The sequence below is a fragment of the Camelus bactrianus genome, chromosome 15, assembly GCF_048773025.1.
Source record: "Camelus bactrianus isolate YW-2024 breed Bactrian camel chromosome 15, ASM4877302v1, whole genome shotgun sequence".
NCBI lineage: Eukaryota > Metazoa > Chordata > Mammalia > Artiodactyla > Camelidae > Camelus > Camelus bactrianus.
Genome location: NC_133553.1, coordinates 47,563,177 through 47,585,027, shown reverse-complemented (window position 1 = coordinate 47,585,027; position 21,851 = coordinate 47,563,177). Strand labels below are relative to the sequence as shown.

At 33.4% G+C, this 21,851-nt stretch overlaps 1 protein-coding gene across 1 annotated transcript in view; it reads left to right on the top strand.

Moving 5' to 3' along the window:
- FBXO11 (F-box protein 11) overlaps positions 1–21,851 on the top strand; it is a 77,684-nt gene that overhangs the window by 1,440 nt on the left and 54,393 nt on the right. The window lies entirely within an intron of this gene.

The following is a 21,851-nucleotide window of genomic DNA, read 5'->3' as shown; positions in this document are numbered from 1 at the left end:
GGCTGGGGAACTTGTTTTCCCCCTTTTCTCTGTTAGCCTCCCCCTTCCTGTGGAGGAGGGGAGAGGGGGAATCGGAGTGGTCGGTGGTGTTGGCCGGGGAACTTGTTTCCCCCGCCTCCCCTCCCTAGTCACGGGGTAGGGGGAGCAGCGACTCCTCTCCCAACCCCACAATGTTTGCTGCGCAGTTTGGCTTTAGTTACAGAACCCCTGGGAAGGACCCGTTAAATCAAGACCTTTAAATAAATAAGTATCGAATCCATCGGCCATTTCCAGCCCCCTCCCTCGCGTGCGGTGCAGTTACCCTTCCGCTCTATCGACACCCCTTCTCGCCTGTCCTCCCCTAGCATACCCCCACGCCACCGGGCTACCCTCCATCTCCTAGTGGGGTTTGAACGCTCCTTCCTTAGAACTGGCCCCTTGGGTGAGAGTGTGTGCGTGTGTGTGTGTGTTGTGTCCAAGGCCTAGTGAAATGTGTCAGTTGGACCCAACTGTGCAGCTCTGTCTGGTAACCACCATTGTCTAAGGGCTGAGGCTCCCGAGGGTTGGATTCTTGCTTTAGCAAAAATAATGTTCAGTTCTACTTTGACGATGTGGTTATTTTGGGAGGTTTAGGAGGTAGGGTGTTGCACCTCGGTCTCCAAACCTGACTATTCTCTTTATTAATTAGCTGCTCTCAGTGGTGGTGTAGGTCAGTACCATATTTATGTGTACGACTGTTGTTTTAAGGAGGAGGGGAATTGTTAGGAGACATTTTGCGTATTTTCGTTGGCAGATTAAGGTTAATTTTACGTGCGTTCGTTGTCACACCTCCTTTAATTAAGGGAATCAAGATTAAATGCCTTTTTAAAATTATACATTCTTTCCTTTAAAACTGTTTCATTGTTGAACAAAATACTTAAATGAAAGAGGGAGATAGTAATCTGAAAAATAGTTTAAAGGGTTTTCACTAGTTACTGTTACAGATAGTCCTTGTGAAAGCAGTTTGCTATATGTTGCTAGAAAGAATGTGATGTTTCAAGCCAGTCAGAGGTCTTGTGCAACATTATTGGTAAATGTGTTTTAATGGTTGTTTGCTACATTTACCAATTTTTTTGTAAATTAAAAATATTTGTAATTCCATCATTTCCTTTTACATGTGCATATCAGGGTTCACCTGTGTTCCATTCAAATAATATTCAGATCTCCTTTCAGAACTGGCACTATATATAATGGAGTTGACAGTTTTTTTAAAGAGAAAACAATGACACTGGATTGAAATCCTAGCATAATAAGAATTCTATTGCTAGAAGTGAGCTTTTTCAAGATGTACTGATTTGTTAATTACATTAACAGTGAATCAGATCCTTTCAGCCAAACTTATTTTAGTTTCATTTTTAAGTGTTTATTCTGAATCTCCTTTTCACTATTTATATGTAATTTCAAACTTAGTTGAAGTACTTATATCTTGGTCACTTTTCTTCATTTTTTTCATTTGTTTGAAATTATTAGCTAATAAAGTCTATTTCCTTTTGCAGTAAAGTGGCTTAGCTGTTGGCAGTCACATGCCAGAGTGTCATTTTTCTTTTCATTGATATCCATAAACTGACTAAGATGTTCATGAATCAGAATTTCAGTATGTACCCAACCAAATGGTAAATCAAGTTCACTGTAGAATTGTTGCTTTGCTGCTGCTAGTAGAAACTGTTCGGGAGATTCTGTGTTGGCACAGAGGGGAAAAGAGCTTGCTGATTAGCCTTCAGGGAAAATGCTATGGGTCTTTTAGAGGGCAAATAAATGGCCTCAAAATGAATAAAACATTAAGATGAATTGAAAGGCAAAAATAAAGATTTTGCTAGCTTTATGTTTAAAAATGTCATTTTTTGAGAATTGGCGTTTTGATTACATTTTAAAATGTACAGTTCACATAATGATTCAGAAGTTAACTAAGAAGAGTACTTTTTATTTTAAAGGTTTTGTGGAGTATGCAAAGTGTCACTATTTCTGGCTTGAATAGGGAAGGTTTTGTTGTTTGTTTGAAAATCTGCTGCGTTTTATCATTCTGACAAGGTAATTAAGGAACTACAGCTAACATGTGTGCACACGTGTTTTACTTTTCACTAACTCTTAATGGATAGGTAACTCTTGCGTTAGTCTTGGATAGAGTTACATAATACTGGATCAGAAAACTTTCCAAGTAAGGAATTGAAATGAGACTCACTGTTTTAAGACAACTTAAGTAAATTCATATAAAATTACTTATTCATTTCATATAAAGTTGGACTTTCGGCTTTTTAGTGGTAATAAAATACTTACAGGATACTATTTTTTTCTAAGTAGAAATTCTGTCAGAACTGGTTTTTGATAGCTGCTTTGCCCACAGGTTAGTCTAAAAACTTCCTTGACACCTCTTTTAAAAAAATGTTTGAATGTTTGTAATGGTCAATGTTTGAAGAAGAAAGAAACAACCTTATAGAATGAAATCTTAGGACTTTTCAATGCCTTTCTTAGGGGGGACATTTTCTTAGACCCCACATTGGGAAATAATCAGCCTGGGTAGTTTGTGGAATGCTGTCTTCACTCTTGTTATCTGAAAAGATCCACTGTCTAAAGATGGAATACAAATCATTTGCCTCTTTAGGTTTTTAACATAAATTCCTGAGTTTAGGATATCACATACCACTTTAAGCTAGTAAGAAATAATTTGTGTTCCACATAGGGACACTTTGATAATATATTCTAGAGTCGATGAAATTGAAAGTAGTGTGAGGTGGAATTTCTTAAATAATGTTTGTTTTCTTTTAAAATCATAAAAGTTTAGCATTTGCAACTTGTTTTGCTGAACTTATCTTGAAATCTATTTGGTAGTCTTTTTCTAGAAGTATGTATGAGGAAATCTTACAAGTCTGCAGAAGTACTATGTATTCTGATCATTTTTAAGTTTTTAGTTGTTAAAAGTGATTACTTTGAATAGGTATTAAATGCACGTGACTTAAAATGCAAGTCCCTTTCCTACACCTGCCCTCAGCTACCAAATTCTCCTACCTGGAGTCAATCTATTGATTGATTATTATATCTATTATTAGTTTCTCATTTATTATGTTTTAATAAAAGAGGAAGCTTGAGTTCTGAAAACAGTCTTGAAATGGAAGTTCTGAAAAATAGGTGTAATATTCAAGTTATTGGAAAACATAAGATTGAAGTTCTGAAATTTTAACTGATTATTGTTCAAGAAATTTAATGAATAAAATACAGTAATGAATTTTGATGTTAATTTCTAGTCTGAAATAATCGTATAGAGATCATATAGAGTAAAAGTGTAATCAGTCTCTTTAATCCCATATTTTGGGATTAAAATCTCACCTATGATCCTGGAATTACAGGGGATTTTGTTTTTTGAGTGAACTTGTTAAAAAGAATTCAGTACATACAGATTTACATAAAATGTTTTTGATGGAGGTACATATTTATTACATGCAGCAACCAGGAAACTCTTTAGTGTTCTAGTTATGCACACTAATTACACTTTCTGTAGGGTTGTTGTAGCCCATAATACTTTAACTTCAAGTTCTTCTTACTGTTTACAGAATAAGGAACTTCTGCAGCCTTTCTAGATAGAAGAGTTCTGGGTAAGGAACATGATTTTTCCTCTTTTAGTAATTAAGTAATGTGGGTCAGTACTCTCCCATCTTGTGACTAAACCTTAAAAATATTTACATCCCATGAGAAGAGAGATGCCACTCAACTAACTGTGTGTGTGTGTGTGTGTGTGTGTGTGTGTGTGTGTGTGTGTGTGTGTGTGTGTGTGTGTGTGTGTGTAGCCTGTTTTCTCAATGCTTAGGAATTATTTGAGGGGTTAGAAATGGGATAGTGACAATGCTGATGTTAGAGTTCTGCTGATGAGACCTAAGGGTTGTCCCTATACTGCTTGTCTCTTTCTTTACTGGAAATTCTGGCAAACCCAAGGAAAGGTCAGACAGCTTGGAGACCTACCAGGTAAGGCAAAAACCACCAGTAGATCCTGACCTGTTAATGAGGATCCCTGAACTTAAATTTGGCAGAATTAAAGGCTAGTGAGTATTTTCTTAGTTTTTTTTCGTATTTTTTTAACTTTGAAAATAAACTATAGTAATGAGTTATTTCAACTTGTAGTCTCTTATTGTCCCCCCCCCCCTTTATTCCTAACAAGTTACTCTTATTTTGTGTCTATCTTGTCCCACTGGTCTCTGAAGGGTTTTCTGTTTTAGACTTTCCATTTTTCAAATTTATCATCCCTTTGACTTTCATTCTTGTCTTCCAGAGAACTCTGGTTAGTATGTGAGATTGTTAGCAAGGCACCCCCAAATTACAGTTGTCACTCTCTGAAAATAAAATTACGAAGAAGCAGGTCACTCTCTCTCGCCTTCTGAGACGGCCTCCACTCTGTCTATGGAGTGTACATCTCTCTAAATAAATCTGCTTTTACTTAAAAAAAAATTGTGAAGAACCAAAATATAAGGGGTGAGACAGCTGGGAGTAGTGTGATGGTAAGAGCTCAGAGTTAGAGCTGGCTAGACCTGGGTTGTAGTCCAAGCTACACCCCTAACAAGCTGTTTTGACATGGGGCAAGTAGTGTAACCTCTTCAAGCCTTACTTTATTATCTTTAAACTGAGAGTGGTTAACACTTGCCTTATAATAATTGTAAAGAGATAGTAAAATATCTAGCATATGGTAGATGCTCATTAAATATCAGTTCTTCTAAATATTGAAAAAAATAGTATGGAATGGAATCAGCCATTTATAAAACTAAACCTAAGAGATAAAATATGTATGAGTCGTTAAAGAGTTCCTGGTATACCCCAAAATGCAGTCTAGATGACATGGTGTAACCTCAGAGAAACTGATTTGTGGTTACAAATCACTAATCTTATACTTAATGAATTATAATATTCTTTGAAAAGAGAATAAGAAAACAGAAGAAATGGGTATTTGGAATAACAGTAAACATTGACTCTGTTTCTTCTTATGTACTAGAGTCTGTGCCAGGCACTTTTTTATATATACTATTCCTCTTAGCAGTTCTGTATGGTGGCCATTACACAGCAGTGAATATGCATAGTAAATAGCAGAGAAGAATTTCAGAATTGATTTACATCACCTGGCCTTTATAAACAAGGGGAGATACTGAAATACATTTGGCACAGTATCTCCATCACTTTCAAAGAAAGGAATAACCTAGGCCTTGCAGCACATCTGTCCCCTGTCCTATCCCATCTATCCTGTTGGAGGCTGACACAGTAGTCTGATGCCAATGATTGTTAAATTATTTAGTTTCACATTTTCTAAGTAACTTTTTGATCATAATTTTACCTCATATAGATTTGTCTCCAGATGAGATAGCACTGATTGGCCTGCATGTTTTTCCAGCTTGTTGATGAGATCACTAAGCACTCATTGTACAAAGAAGGGTAGATTTCCCTTGAATTACTCATAAGTTATGAATAAAGGGTGTTAAGTCATTTTTTAGGTCATCGTTATAGGCTGGACTATTTCAAGAAAGAAAAAATGTGAGTTAAATTAGACTTCAGTGGTAATTTTGACAGGTTTGTAGACTATCTTTTTTTCACCGTAGTTTGGTGTCTACATGCATGGGGTTTTTATGTATGTTTGGTTGACATAAGAAATGTGCTTAAACTTAATCCTTAGAAAATAGGGAAATGAAACTAGCTAACTTCCTTTGCATAATTTATCTTAGTTGAAGGCAGATCTCGAAAATATTTACTTTACTTTGAAAATGAATGCGTTGTGTATCTCTTTTATCTTAAAACACCCCAAATAAGATAGCATAATTAAAAGCAAATGTAAGTTGTATATGTTAGTTGCTTGTTCTCTAAATTTTAGAAAATCCAATTGTCAAATGTTCTGCCCTTCTAACACATGGAAAATTGTATGATTATGTTCAAAAAAGAAAAAATTATTAAGTCCTATTCTTTCAACTGGTGGCTAAACCTTATAAAACAAGGTATGCTTTCACATCTCATTAGAGATGAGGTAGCATTCATCTTTTTTATGAAGACAGCCTATTTCTCTATTTTCTCAAAGCTTAGAAATTATTTGAGTGATAGAAATGGAGAAGAACCTGTGCTTTTAAATCATTTTTCTGGTAACAGTGATAATCTTAGTTTCATTTTTTTCCCCTAGTGTACATTCAACACAGTGTACAGTGTTGAGTTGTGTCAGAATCTTTGCTGAAAGTTTGTGTGGAATTAACTGGCTACTTACATGAGTTCAGCTTTTGACATTAGTTTCTTTAGTACCATGTATTGATTACTGACCTGAATCAGTTTAGCTTTTGCTGGTTTGCTGACTCTACTTGGGTTTAGATATGAGAATTCTTTTTGTACTCAAGTATTGATTTTGTGCCTTGCATTCATAATATGTAACCTTGTGTGTGTGTGTGTGTGTGTGTATGTGTATGTATAAGAACACAAGGCTCTGTGAGACTCTCCAATACTTAGGAGGTAGGCAGTGGGGAAAAGGAAAGGCCTATTTACCTGTTGTATTTTGAGGGTTGGTATATATATGTGTGTGTGTGTGTGTGTGTGTGTGTGTATGTTATTTTATTGATCATACCTTTTTGGAAAAAGAAAACATACCAGGCTTTAAGGAAAATTAGAAGTGAGTAGAATTTAACAACGAAAGGTAGGAGTCATTCAAGTTTGTATCATGGCACAGAAGATCAAAAAAGACTTGTTTGAGAGAAATGGGGTTGGATGAAGACACTATTTTGAAATCTAATATTTTTGGCAAATTGATCATATGGTAAAGGAAATTGTGGAATCACTCATTTTCCTTCTTTATATAGAAGAAATTGCTTTACAGCTATATATTAAAAGTAGACACAGAACTGTGAATCACTATGTTGTACACCTGAAACATATAATATTGTACATCAGCTATACCTCAGTTTAAAAAAAGTAGACACAGAACTAATTTACAGTTGTTTGCAAATGACTGATAATCCTTTGAAATGCATTTGCAGTTTTAAGAAACTGATTATCAAATTTTGGTATTTTAGGCCCAGTAAAGGCGATAGAGAAGTAAGCAATTTGGGTAGGGGGGTGCTCCCTCAGAGGTAAAATGAGCACATCAGAGGAGGGAGAGAATGTAAGATTTTTGCAAGAATCACTTACCTTAGATATTTGTTTTTCATAGTCTTCTGAACATAAAATTTTTCTTAAAGTTTTACTTTTTTTCTCCCCCAAAAGAGTAATTTTGAGTTGAAGATGGGTTTGGAGAGAAGGGAAAGAACTTAAACAGGTACATGTGGCAGTGTGCATGGGTCATTTAAATTAGCAATGGTCCACAGGGAACTACATTCAATATCTTGTAATAGCCTTTAATGAAAAAGAATATGAAAATGAATATGCATGACTAGGACATTGTGCTGTACACCAGAATTTGACACATTGTAACTGCCTATACTTCAATTAAAAAATGTTGTTGGACAATAAACAAGAGAAAAGATTCTCAACATTAAAAAAAATTAGCAATAGTCATTTGAATTCTAAACAATCTATATATAACTGTTTATATGTGTATGTACTATATATATACATATTGTTTGAATTGTAGAAATTTTTATTAGTTATTTTTAACTTAAGATTTTGGTGAAAGTATACAAGTATATAAATCATTGATAACACAGCTTGATGACTTTTCACAAAGTGAACATTATCTAGGTAATCAGTAATAGCTAGATCAAGGAAAAAAAAATGCTTCCAACATCTCAGAAGTACCTCCTGCCCCCCACCAGTGCCTTCCTAGTCACTACACCCAACCCTTTCTTCCTAACTGCTTGGATTAGTTTTACCTGTTTTTGAACTTTATATAAATGTAGTCATCCAGTATGTATTCCTATGTGTCTCACTTAGTTTGCTTAATATTTGTATGTGAGTTTCATCCATGTTGTTGCTTGTAGCAATAGTTTGTTCATACTTGTTGCTGTATGATATTACATTGTATGAATAGAGTTGCTTTTGTATTTGGCGCCCAGGAATAGTGCTTCTGTGAACATTTTATATTTATCTTTATGAACACATGTACACCTTCCCTATAACATATACCTCAACATATACCATTGCTTATCTTTTAAAGGCAAAACTTCCATTTACTGTACAAGAAATGGAAGATAAAGCAGCTTTGAGACAGGTATGAATATGGCTTCTTATATGTTGTTAAAACAATTGATGGTTTTATTTCAGATGTTAGTGTTTTCCTTAAGTCCTTTGTTACATCTGCTGTTGTTTGTATCCTTTAACAGTCTAGTTTTAGTCAGAAAGTTTGCCCATCAACTTAATATTCTTTAATTTTCCTCAAAGATCATAGGTTGAGTTATTTTGAGGAGGGGGGAAATATTTTTTATATTTAGGAATTAAAAAGAAAAACTACTGTGGACCTTAATGTGTGATTCTGAGTCTTCATTCTAAAAACTGTTGTTTCTTTTTGCTACTGTGTAAATATTTTTGTCTCTTCATTTCAGTTTGGAACCTGTTTCTTACTACTTTTATGCTTACCCTTTTAACTCCTGTGAAAATATTTTGCTGTTATTTGGTCGGTTGTTTCATTTTGTTTCTTGTTTTTCTGCATAGCTTGATTATCCTCTATTTTTCTTTCGGCTTATTTCTAAATTATAAAACTTTCACAGAAAAATTGGGGCCCATTTTGCTCTCAGTTGTTTTTTGCAGTCCTTGACCAGACCTGTTTGTTCCTGACATATAGGAAGAATGTGTAAAAGTGCTTCTGCCAGCATCATTGATAAGTTTTTCCTGAGGTGAAAGCTCATGCTCAAGTGCTAGTGATTTATAAGCTTGTACTCCCTATGATACAAGTATCCCCTGAGAATGACAGTTGGGCTCTGTTCTTAAGGAACTACTTGCTTGAAACTGATGATATAGTAGCCTTAGATACCAAAGGAGTAAGATTTCATTATTTCATGTCTGCTCTTTCAGCACTTACCAGTCCAGTGTTAGTGCTAACAGTTGTTCTTTCTTGTCTAAAACAAGCAGTGTGGAAAAGACTGTCATCTTCCTTTCCATTTTATTTTATTTTATTTAAAAAAAGTTTTTTTACACATAGCCACATGTAGTAAATGTTACTCGTTAGGTTTAGGAATAAGGAACCTGATTTTTCAAAGTGGCTTTTTTCTTTTTTTCTGGAGTGGTTTCTTAATCTCATTTCTAAATTGGGAGATTTTAAATCAGGTAACTTCTGAGGTGCTCTAAAACTTCCTGTATCTTTTGAGTTACCAGTATAAATCAGTGAGGTCTGAATTAGGATACAGTTCTTGCCTTGATGGAACTAATAGTTGAGCTAGAGACTAAATTTAAATAACATCTGAGATCAAGATGACTTGCAAATAAGCATGTTGGTATTGTTTTCATTGTCTTCTGGTGTATATTTTTAAGAATAAATATGTATATATATTTCTGAAGTTTTGTTTGTAATCTTAGACTGTTTGAAAGACCATAGGCTCTCAGAGTTTTCTATGAAAGTGCTGTAAAGATGAAGATTTCTGATAAATGTTCTACCCTTTAATCATTCACTAAATTACCTTTATGCCACACTTAGTAGTTGCAGCCCAAATATTAAACTAAGTTATAGCATTTTTATGTAAATGATTAAGAAGGAAACATGTGCTTGGTGAAGAAAACTCCCCTAGAGTTGGGGTCATTCATCTTGTTTTTGTTATTTGTCCTTCTTCCTTATAGTCATTGTTTTGCCCTTATATCCAGAGACTGAGGGTAGGTTAAAGTTAGATAATATGTTGGTAGAACTTTAGCTCAATTGCGAAAGTAAAAGAACACTTTCAGGTTCTTCGTAGTATCTGTAATCCCACATACCTAGTAGTTGTAATTTTCAGGGTACCATTATGGAATTTTCTGATTCTGACTTAGTATCTTTACTAAGGAACCTGTTCTCTATTTCTGAGTCATTTGATTTGAGAACCTCTTAGCTGAAGTCTATAACACTGAAAAACTGAGCTGGGAGATCTGGATGTAGTGAGTTGTCCAGGGTCTGTAAAGTTAAGTCTGGTTTTAGAGGACTAGAAAAATGTCACAACACACAACATACACACAGTGAAACTGGGAATATGGACTCTTGATTTTGTGAAGTACCTAAAAATTTTTGGTAAAATATTAGCAGTAGTGTATTAGGATGGTGGAGATGAGATGACTTTTTAAATTCTTATTTCTTTGTCAAAAACAATATATGGAATCTGAAAGGAGGGAGATTTGTATTTTTTAAAAGAATTTAATAGTTGTGATTGTGGTGTGAACTCATTCAACTTGGTTTGATGACATAGTCCCACATGGGTCATTTTAAATGTGAATAAAAGCTTAAAATTTTACATTTTTCAATGCTGTAAGTGTATTTTAAGTGCTTATTAATTTACGGACATTTTTAGTTTTTGTATTCACTCTAACTTTAAGGTAATAATTGGCTATATATATTGTTCATAGGAAATGAGGATAACTGATGATCGGAAAGTCAGAATTCAGAATTAAAAACAAAATTTGATAATTGGGACTTTGAGCCAGTGATTCTGTCTTCCCAGGATAAGTTTGTGACTGTAGATTTTGATAGTAAATACATAGAAATAATATTTTAATTACATGCCTGGCTAAATGATAGAAGATGGAAATTTAGTGTGTAAACAAACTGGATAATTAGAAAAAAAGATTTATTTTTGGTCACAATAGGTGGCTACTTCTGTACCCTAGTGGTATGAATTCATGTCTATTGGCTAATTTAAAAAAATTTTTTTTATGGAGGTACTGGGGATTGATTGAACCCAGGACCCTGTACGTGCTACCACTGAGCTATATACGTCACCCCCTCTTGGCCAGTTTTATATAGGGAATTTTTTTTTTCCCATGAAACTGGAGCTGGTGTTAGTTCTGAAGAAATTAATGGCTATCAATTTATTAAGTTTAAACAGATTGCTAAGGGAAATTGTTTCATCATTATCAGTTCAAAAAAACCAAAAAACAAGGCCACATGCCTCCCTTTCAAAGATATTATATTCTAAGAAGTTTTGGATTGTGGAACCTAATGTGTTTCGGGATAAGTAAGAACCTGGCAGTGACTTTCAAAATATATGGGCCTTTGAAGGTTAAATTTAGTTATTAGATTTGGAATTAATTCATCTGACATTCACCTGACTAGTCTGATTATCTTACAGACTCTTTATAAACCTAAATGAGGAGGAAACAAGCATTTTCTTCTATCAAAATTCCCTAAACCTTATTTGAAAGAGTTCATTGAGCTGTTTGGTGTTTTGTTATGTTTTAAAAGCTGGGGCTACTAGGTTTTCCCTTCTGAGTGAGACCACAGTGTCTGTGGAGTGTGTCTCCAAGTAAACGTGCTTTCACTTAAAAAAAAAAAAAAAAGTAGGGGCTGCTAATATGGTTTAGGGCAAATCAGTCATTAAATGTAGATTATAGATAATAAACAAACATAGTATGAAGAGCTGATTACAAATGTATTTAAAGTTTTTTCCTGAAATAGTGACTTTTGGTAGCTGAAGAGGAAACAAGAGGGACAGAGCCAGATTAATTAAATAAATCTTTTTATTTTATGAAGCAGTCATACTGATGCTGTGACAGTTGGGGGAACTTTTTTTAAGTTTATTGTATGGAAGCTACAACTTATAAAAATAGTGCTAAATACTTGCAAATAGATACTTAAATGGTTATTTCTGTTTCCCTTCACTTTCCTTTGCTGGGCTCAAATTTCTTCATGTAATCATTAATTTAAGTGACAGAGCATATTAACTTTATAGGTAATTTTTGAAAAATGGGATGGTTTTAAGTATTTGAAAAACCAAAAATAGAAATCAAATTACTTTGAATAATCTGTTAAAGAAAAACAAACAAATGTGCTTTAATCTTTGTAGGAATAACAACCAAAAAATGAGCAGTAGCTTAGAAGTGTCTAGCCAGAACTAAGTATAGCAGAAAATGATTTGGACTATAGTTGAATGAATCATCCTAAAGTGTGTGTGCGCACAGGCGCACACATGTGAACACGTGATATTTTATCATAACAATAAGACTTGTAAAATGTTGGAATGGTCGAGAAAGTATCTAGAAAAACTTAAGTATTATTCTAAAGAGGGACAAGCCAAAAGGTGGATTGAGAATTACTTTCACATGGTTGAAAGTAATTCTTAAAAATGTTGCTCAGTTATTTTTCTGTATGTTCAGAAGATAGCTAGAGAAAATGAATTTAAATTAGACTAATGATCTATACTGGTATAAATAACATCTTACTAAAGGAGATTATATACTTTCCATTTTTGGTGGCAGCTATTAGATATTTTCGTTATTTTAGAGATGATAAAGTAGAAATTATAGAATGTTGGAAGTAGAACTATAGTCCCGATTCTTGAGGTTTATTCACTTTTCCAAGTTGGAATTGTAACCCAAGTTTCCTGACTCCCAGTCAGTGATGATGGTGTCATCTGTTCTTGTTTGGGAATTTTATTATCATTCTGTTCATTTTTCAGTCTAGTCATTTGTTGAACCTATTGATCTGATAAACGTCTTTGTAATTCCTTAGTTGAACTAAACAAAATTAAATTTTTTAGAATACTTCTCTTATTCAGTAACTTAAAAAGAATGCGTAAATAAAATTATAGTTTGTTTCTTATTGGTTAACTTTTTTGGTTTTGTTTTAGCTGTAACTGATTGGGAAAAACAATTATATTATTCAGTGTGAGGTAGACCATGGTTGATGATAGATTCATGTGATGATTCCCAGTGTAACTGATTTCACATTTGTAAAAACTGGTTAATGCTTTTGAAGAGGTATAGCAGTTTTTTCCTACTGTGCATTCAAGTGACCCATTTATGATACTGGTGGTATTTCAGATCAATAAGAAAATGACTTACTATTTAATAAATGATACTGAGACTATTGATTATTCATTTTGAAAAACATTCATTTAATTTTTTACTTTGTTCAATAATAAAAAGTATGCTCCAAGTAAAGAGCTCAACATTTTAAAAAATTTTTATATTTTTTTATTTTAGTAAGAACATCTGAGATGAGACCTCTTTTTACAAATTTTAAGTGTACAATACAGTGTAATTAACTATGGACAAGATGTTATACATCAGATCTCAAAAACTTATCTTTTGTAACTGAAACTTTATATCCGTTGAATAGCAACTCCCTGTGTCCCCTCCCCCCCAACCCTCACCCTTGGCAGCCACTATTTTACTTTCTCCTGTGAGTCTGACTATGTTAGATACTTTATATGAGTGGAATCATGTAGTATTTGTCCTTCTGTGATAGGCTTATTTCACTTAGCATAATGTCCTTCAAGTAAGAGCTCAGTGTTTTTTAAGTCATAAAAGAATAAGAAGAAAATACTTTTTTCGTAAACAAGGCCAATAAAATCCGAAAGTCATTGAAGAAACATCAAGAAATTGACTATACAAAGTAAATTGAAAGTTCTATGCAAGAAAGGAGCTAAAAACAAAATTAGGGCAAATGAAAGACTGGAAGAAAAAATTTATACCTTTTCTAACATGCAAATGATTACTACATCTCTTCATGAAAAAATTTTTGGAGATCAAAAAATACCTTCCATCCCATTCCCCTCCTTCCTTTCAGTCTTCTCAGAAACAGCCACTATCATTAATATGGTACAAATCTGTTCATTTCTTTTTGTTGTTGTTAGCAAAGATGGTTTTATTTTTTGTGGTTTTTTTTAAATTTTTTAGTTTTATTAGGTAGAATTGTTAGTTTGCACATATACAATATACTGCACATATTTTTTAAAATTTACATATATGTACTGTTCATTGTTTCTAAGAACAGTTAAGAGCTCTAGCTTTTTAACCTTACGTAGTTATCAAAGGAATAAAGCCAGCCACAAAGTAAGAATCAACAGAATGCAGTAATCCAATCATAAAGGACAGTCAAATATGCTTACACATATTCAAGAAAAAAGTCATCAGTTATAAATAATAAGTAGTTCATTTGTGTCTTTTTTTTTTTTTTTTAAGATCCCACATGTAAGTGATATCAAATGGCAGTTTTCTTTCTCTTTCTGGCCCACTTCACTTAGAATGATGATCTCTAGGTCCATCCATGTTGCTGCAAATGGCATTGTTTTATTTTTTATGGCTGAGTAGTATTCCCTTGTATGTATATATACACCACATCTTCTTTATCCAGTCATCTGTTGATGGATATTTGGGTTGTTTCCATGTCTTGGCTATTGTAAATAGTGTTGCTATGAACATTGGGGTGCATGTGTCTTTTTGAATTATATTTTTCTCCAGGTATATGCCCAGGAGTGGGATTGTTGGATCACATGGTTAAGTCTATTTTTAGTTTTTTAAGAAACCTCCGTAGTGGCTGCACCAATTTATATTCCCACCAACAGTGTAGTAGGGTTCCCCTTTCTCCACACCCTCTTCAGCATTTATCATTTGTAGACTTTTTAAAATTCATTGTTTAAATAGAAATGCCAATTTCTATTCTACTTCTATTATAAAAGTAAAAAAGTGTAACAAAATGATGGAGGGAACATACCAAGATAAAATTATTAAATTGCAAGATGTAATTACCGGTTTAAATCTGAGACCTTCAATCTTGGTAATTAAAAAAGAAGAAGAAATCCTTGTTTTGTAAACCTGTGTCTGTCTATTGTGGTTACTTTGAGTAAAGATAGGTAAAATTCAAAAAGCAAGGAAATCACAATATAGCTGTTAGCCTTCTTAAATTTTTGGTAGATGCTTCATAAAAAAGTATTTTTTTCCCTCACATGATTAGGAAGACTCTGTTGGATTTTAAGGTCCTCATACTCCAACTACTAGGGTTTTTGGAAAGTTCTTTTTTGGAATCTAATACTGTGTTTTAGATATCTTAATACATGTTTAATAAATTATAGCATTACATGTAATGCTATAATTTTTTCTTTTTTGCACATACACATTATATTACATGTAAATACATATATACAATATACCGTACCTAATTTTTAGTTTACATACATGTACTAATTATTGTTTCTAAGAACAGATTAGATCTTTAGCTTTTTATTTATTTTTTTAACTTTTTTTGGGGGGGTGGGGAGGGGAGTTAATTAGGTTTGTTTATTTATTTATTCATTCATTCATTTTAATGGAGGCACTGGGGAATGAACCCAGGACCTTGTACATGCTAAGCATGGCACTCTACTACTGAGCTATTCCCTCCCCCCAGATCTTTAGCTTTTTAAACTTACATAGTTACCAAAGGAATAAAGCCAACTACAAAGTAAGAATCAACAGAAGTGGTAATACAATCATAAAGGACAGTCAGATGTGCTTACACGTATTCAAGAAATCAAAATAATAATTAGTTCATTTGTGTCATTATTATTTTTTAGATTCCTCATATAAATGATGTCATATGGCATTTTTCTTTCTCTTTCCAGCCCACTTCACTTAGAATGACAATCTTCAGTTCCATCTGTATTGCTGCAAAATGGCATTATTTTATTTTTTTAATGGCTGAGTAGTGTTCCATTGTATATATGTACCACATCTTTGTTATCCAGTCTTCTGTTGATGGGCAGTTGGGTTGTTTCTGTGTCTTGGCTATCATAAATAGTGCTGCTGTGAACACTGGGGTGTGTGTGTCTTTTTGAATTTTATTTTTCTCTGGATATATGCCCAGGAGTGGGATTGCTGGATCACATGGTATCATTTGTAGACTTTTTAATCATAGCCATTCTGACTGGTGTGAGATGATATCTCATTGTAGTTTTGATTTGCATTTCTCTGATAATTAGCGAAATTGAGCATTTTTCATGTGCCTATTGGCCATTTGTATGTCTTCATTGGAGAATTGCTTGTTTAGGTCTCCTGCCCATTTTTGGATTGAGTTGGGTTTTTTGATATTAAGGTAAATGAGCTGTTTGTGTATTTTGGAAATTAGTCCTTTGTCGGTCGTATCTTTTGCAAATATTTTCTCCTATTCTGTAGGTTGTCTTTTCATTTTATTGATGGTATCCTTAGCTGTGCAAAAGCTTTTATGTTCATTCCTCTTTAAAAATACTTTTTACATATATGTGTGCATCTATAAACTTTCAGTTTGTGAGGTGTTACATTTGTTGCTGTGGGAAAGTAAGCTTGCTTGCAAGATGTTTATGGGTCAGTAGGGTAAACAGAACCATGAAATATCCTCTCAAAAGATACTTAATGTGTAAATGCCAAATGGAATGGTATCCATCATGAGTGCCTGGAATTCTAGATATTTTTAAATAATTGCTAAGTGAATTAATAAATACAGAAGTATATGAATCTTAAATGGAAAGTCAGTTCTTTTTTCTTCCCCTCTCCTTCTACTCCCCAGAGGTGAATTTTAATTGTGTGTGTGTTTGTGTTTACTTTTGAATTTATTCAATGCATGTGTATATAAATACACATACTTTTTGACTAAAAAGAAACCACACTGTGCATTAATTTGTAAAGTAAGTTTTTTTTTTTTACTTAAATATATCCAGGGCATTTTTTAAAATAACGATATAAAATGTTACTTCATTCTTTTATAGTTGAATAGTTCATTATATGAATGTACCACAATTTGCATTAAATGTACCTTTGTTAATTAATATTTAGGTTCTTTTTTTTTTTTTATCTATTGTAGGATTGCCGTGAACATCTTTATACAATTATCTTTCCATATATGTCACAATTCCAGTAGTTTCATAAAAGTGAGTTGTGAGTCAAAGGGTTATTTGCATTTTTTCTTGCAGTTTTATTGAGATAATTGATATATAGCACTGTATACGTTTAAGATGTAAAGCATAAAGATTTGACTTATGTACACCGTGAAATGACTATCACAGTAAGTTTAGTGAACATCCATCATCTCATATAGATACAAAATTAAAGAAATAGGAAAAAAATAGTTTTCCTTGTGATGAGAACTCTTAGAATTTACTCTTAATAACTTTCATATGTAACATACAGCAGTTACATTTATCAAGTTGTACATTACTTCCCAAGTGCTTGTTTATTTTATAACTGAAAGTTTGTACCTTTTGACTACCTTCATCCAGCCCCACACCTCCCACCTCTGGTAACCCCAAGTCTGATCTCTTTTTCTATGAGTTTGTTTGCTTGTTTCTTGTTTTTGAGATATAATTGACCTACAACGTTGTGTAGTTTCTGTTACCGAATTTGTTTTTAAAAAGAAATCCCACTGTTAACATATGAGATTAAATGTTACTGAATGAATGAATACATGAAATACTTAAGAGTAGAATGGAAGCTAGTCTGAGGGCTAAAATGGTTTGGAAATAATTCTCAGAGAAAGTGGATACTTTAACTAGATCTTGAAAAGTGAGTATGTCACAGAGGAAAGGGACCAAAGTATTCTTAGTAAGAGGAAGTGGGCCAGACAAGGGGCATGGAAGAGTTACCAGGACAGAAATTTTTACTCTGTCATTGTACTCTGTTCATCTCTCAGTTCAGTTTATGTTGGTGCTTCTTTTCCAGGAAGGAAATTAAAGTGGAGTTAGGCAGTCTCCTGTCCTCAAGGCTTTACTGTACCACCTGTGGATTAATCTAAATCCTCTAGCCTAGAATTCAAAGTCTTTTAAACTTTGACTGCATGTTTTTCTTTTATATGGTTCTTTATTTGGCAGATTCATCTACATATTGTTCTTTTTTATTATTATTATTATTGAATTACAGTCAATTGACAGTGTTAATTTCTGGTGTACAGCACAGTGATTCATTTATACATATATATATCCCTTTTCATATTCTTTTTCATGATAGGCCATTACAAGGTATTGAATATAATTCCCTATGCTATACAGTAGGACTTTGTTGTTTATTTTATATACAGTAGTTAGTACCTACAAATTTGGAACTCCCAATTTATCCCTCCCTACTCTCTTTCTTCCCTGGTAGCCATAAGTTTGTTTTCTATGTTTGTGAGTCTGTCTCTGTTTTGTAAATAAGTTTATATGTGTCCTTTTTTTTTTTTTTTTTTTTTTTTTTTAGTTTCCACATGTAAGTGATATCATGATATTTTTCTCTTTCTGGCTTAACTTCACTTAGTATGACAATCTCCATGTCCATCCATGTTGCTGCAAATGGCATTGTTTTATTCTTTTTTAATGGCTTATTAATTTTTCATTCTCTTTTAGTGGTATTCCATTGTGAGAGAGAGAGAGAGAGAGTGTGTGTGTGTGTGTATGTGTGTATGTATACACACACTCAATTTCTTTATCCAGTCTTCTATTACTTTAGATTTAGGTTGCTTCATGTCTTGGCTATTGTAAATATTGGTGCTGCCATGAGCATTAGGGTACATGTATCTTTTCAAATTAGAGTTTCCTCCAGGTATATGCCCAGGAGTGGGATTGCTAGATCATAGGGTAAGTCTATTTTTAGTTTTTTAAGGAATATCCATACTATTTTCCCTAATGGCTGCACCAAACTACATTCCTACCAACAGTGTAGGAGGGTTCCCTTTTCTCCACACCCTCTCCAGCATTTATCATTCGTGGACTTTTGAATGATGGCCAGTCTGACTAGTGTTAGGTAGTACCTCATTGTAGTTTTGATTTGCATTTCTCCGATAATTAGCAAAATTGAGCATTGTTTTATGTGCCGATTGGCCATTTGTATGTCTTCATTGGAGAAATGTTTGTTTAGGTCTTCTGCCCATTTTTGGATTGGATTGTTTGGTTTTTTTTGTTACTGAGTTGTATGAGCTGTCTGTGTATTCTGGAAATTAAGCCCTTATCAGTCTCATTGTTTGCAAATATGTTCTCCCATTCCATAGTTTTTTTGTTTTATTTATGGTGTTACATACTGTTCTTGAATGAACCATACACACTGCTAATCCATATGCGCACACACACAGAGTTACAAAATTTTGATCTCAGCGGTTGCTTGACTTAAGTGATCACTTCCTTCTGTGCCCTTATGTCTTTTTGGTAGCTACTCATATCCCAATGTCAGGTGCTTGCTGTCATTTACAGTTGGGAGGTCTATATATGCTTAATTTGTGAAAGATTATCAGTAAATATTTGATGATATTTTATGTAGTGATCTTATCTTGCTCGATGCCCTGAATGTTTTGTTTATAATACTGTTTGGCAACAAAGTTTCTGAAAACTCACCAGAATGTATTTTTCTTATTAATAGATATATCAATGAATGGACTTGTAATAAACAATAGAAATTATGTATAATTTATATATTAAGCCTGTAAAAAGAAAAAATTTTTTAAAGTACTTAAGTGCCAATTAGCTATCTTGATATCCATGGGAAAACAACACAAGGAAATTTTATAATAATTATTATAATCACTATTTAGTAGTTTTAATATCAATAGCCATCAGTGATCACTCTGTTCTAGATAGACAGTAAATGCTGGCTTTATTCTTACAATAGCTCCCATCATATGGATAATGTACCCGTTTTACATACAAGGAAACAAGTTTAGGGAATTTAACTCACAAGAGCTAGTAAATGGCAACCATAGGATTAGAAACCATGTGTTTCTGCTTAAAACAGCCAGAATTAAGTTTGAATTACTATATTATGCTATGTCAATAATTATTATCTCCAATGTATAACTTAAAAAAATATGTATTTCTAGGAAATATTTGTTATATGAAAATGATCACTAATTGCACTGTAGTTACCTGCTTTTTAGCAAGCAGGGAGTAATGACTAGTCAATTATGCATTTCTGAAGAAAATTCTGGAAATTCAGAAAAGCATAGTGGAAAATTGAAAACTAGCAACAAACTAGAGAAAACTTAATACATTTATTTCATTTGATATAAATACAACAGAAATATATGTAATATATGTAAATATATGTAACATGTAAAATATACATAGTATTTTCATTGGAATCATACTCTCTATATAATTTTGTATTCTCCCTAACATATCATTGTTTTCCAGCTGTAACTATATATATACATATGTGTATATATTCTTTGAAAATGTCTCTCAGTGGCTGCATAATATATTTTATGTATGTAGTTAAGCTTACTTTATCATTCTCTTGTTAGGCAGGTTAACTCTAACTTTTCTCTATTATAAGTTATACTGTAAGGAGAAATTATCAGGATGGGTCCTATAAGTTCCAGTATTGAAACTCCCCATAAATCTATTTAATGATAGATTAAATATGGACACACAGTTAATACTCAGACTTTTGGCATGATTATAGCTGCATAACTTTGGATCTTTCTTATCTAGAAGTTATAAAAAATCAAAAGTAAGGAGGGAAAAATAAGAAAAATGCCTCAACTTCCACTTTCAGTGAAATGAAAGACATAACATGTAGACTCCAGATTATATTTAAAGGCTGTCAAAAGCATCTGACAAGGGGCAGAAGCTGTGAGCTTAAATATACTTACTGAAGGTTGAGTTTCACATTGAAGTTTAAAAGCTAATTCTCTTGTTTGTAATGACAAGGTTGGTGACAGAAATACCTGGTTTGATTTAGAAAAGAAGAAAAGGTAGGGATACATTCCCACAGAGCCATATGTACGGGAACCAGCTTTTGTCTCTATTCTCTCAAACATCATAAGAGGGAGAGTCTTTGGACTGTGATGTCTGTCCTTCCTTCACTCCACACTTCCTTTCCCCACCCCCACCCCTGGAACCTATATAGATAGCTGGTTTAGGAAAAATTCAACTTATTTTACGATGAAAAATATGAAAGAGACTGACACAGTGGCAGAACTTTCCAAGAAACAAAGGACACTCATTAGAAAAATGTTGATGCAATGCAGATGAAAATTGTTGTCCACCATTTTACTGCTTCTTAAGAGTTGGAAAAACTTTAAAAAAAACTCTCCTACAAAAGAACACGAAGCAGGAATGCAGAAACCCAGAAAAGACAAGTCAACAGGACTTGATTAAATGTGAAATAAGCTTTTAGAAAATGACAGAAAAGGAAATAGATCTAACACACTTAAAATTGAAACCCCTGTATAAGAAAACCAAAACAGTGTAACAGAACAAATTGCTGTAGGTACAATTAAAACCTAACTAAACTGAAATTTACTTGTTGAAAGGGCACCTGTGCCAGGGAAAACTGACCAGAATGGTCATAATGATGAACAAAGATTCCTTTGGGCAGCCAACCACCCTCCTCATCCCCCCTATGAAGTTGTTTATAAGGGGTTGATATTAGACTGGCTTCAGATTTGTCTACAACATTCAGTACCAAAAGATGGTACGGCAATGTTTACAAGATAAGGAAGTAAAGCAGGAGCCAAAGATTTCATATCCAGTCATGCCATTCTTCAAGTATAAAAGGTACAAACAGAACTCAGGGAATACTGTTTACATGAGCCCTTCTTGAAGAAACTGCTGAAGTAATAAACTTTAGCCAACCAAGAGACATCTGAGGAAAGGATTGGTTGTAACCATTGAATATATACATGGATTTTATAACCCTAAAGAGTAAAACAAATGTGGAGATCATGACAGTACATAATGTTACATACCATGGTGGTATAAAAATGATAAAAACTAATAAAATTTGAGAGAAGGAAGCTTATAGGTTACCTCATTGTAATTACTGGTAGTTAAAAAGATTTTTAAAGATCAGAAAGCAAGTAATAGAAGTATAAACATAATTAACACTTCAAAGGGAGCCCTAAGTATATACTATTGATCGAATTAGGTAAGGGGAGGAAGAGAGAACATGTTCATTTTAGCATTGTTCATATTAAGGAACTAATAGGTATTACCTTGAAAAAATAGAAATCTAGTGGCATTCTAAGTCATAATTTTATGAGTTACCACTAGAACAAAAATATAAACTTTATGAAATATTGAAAG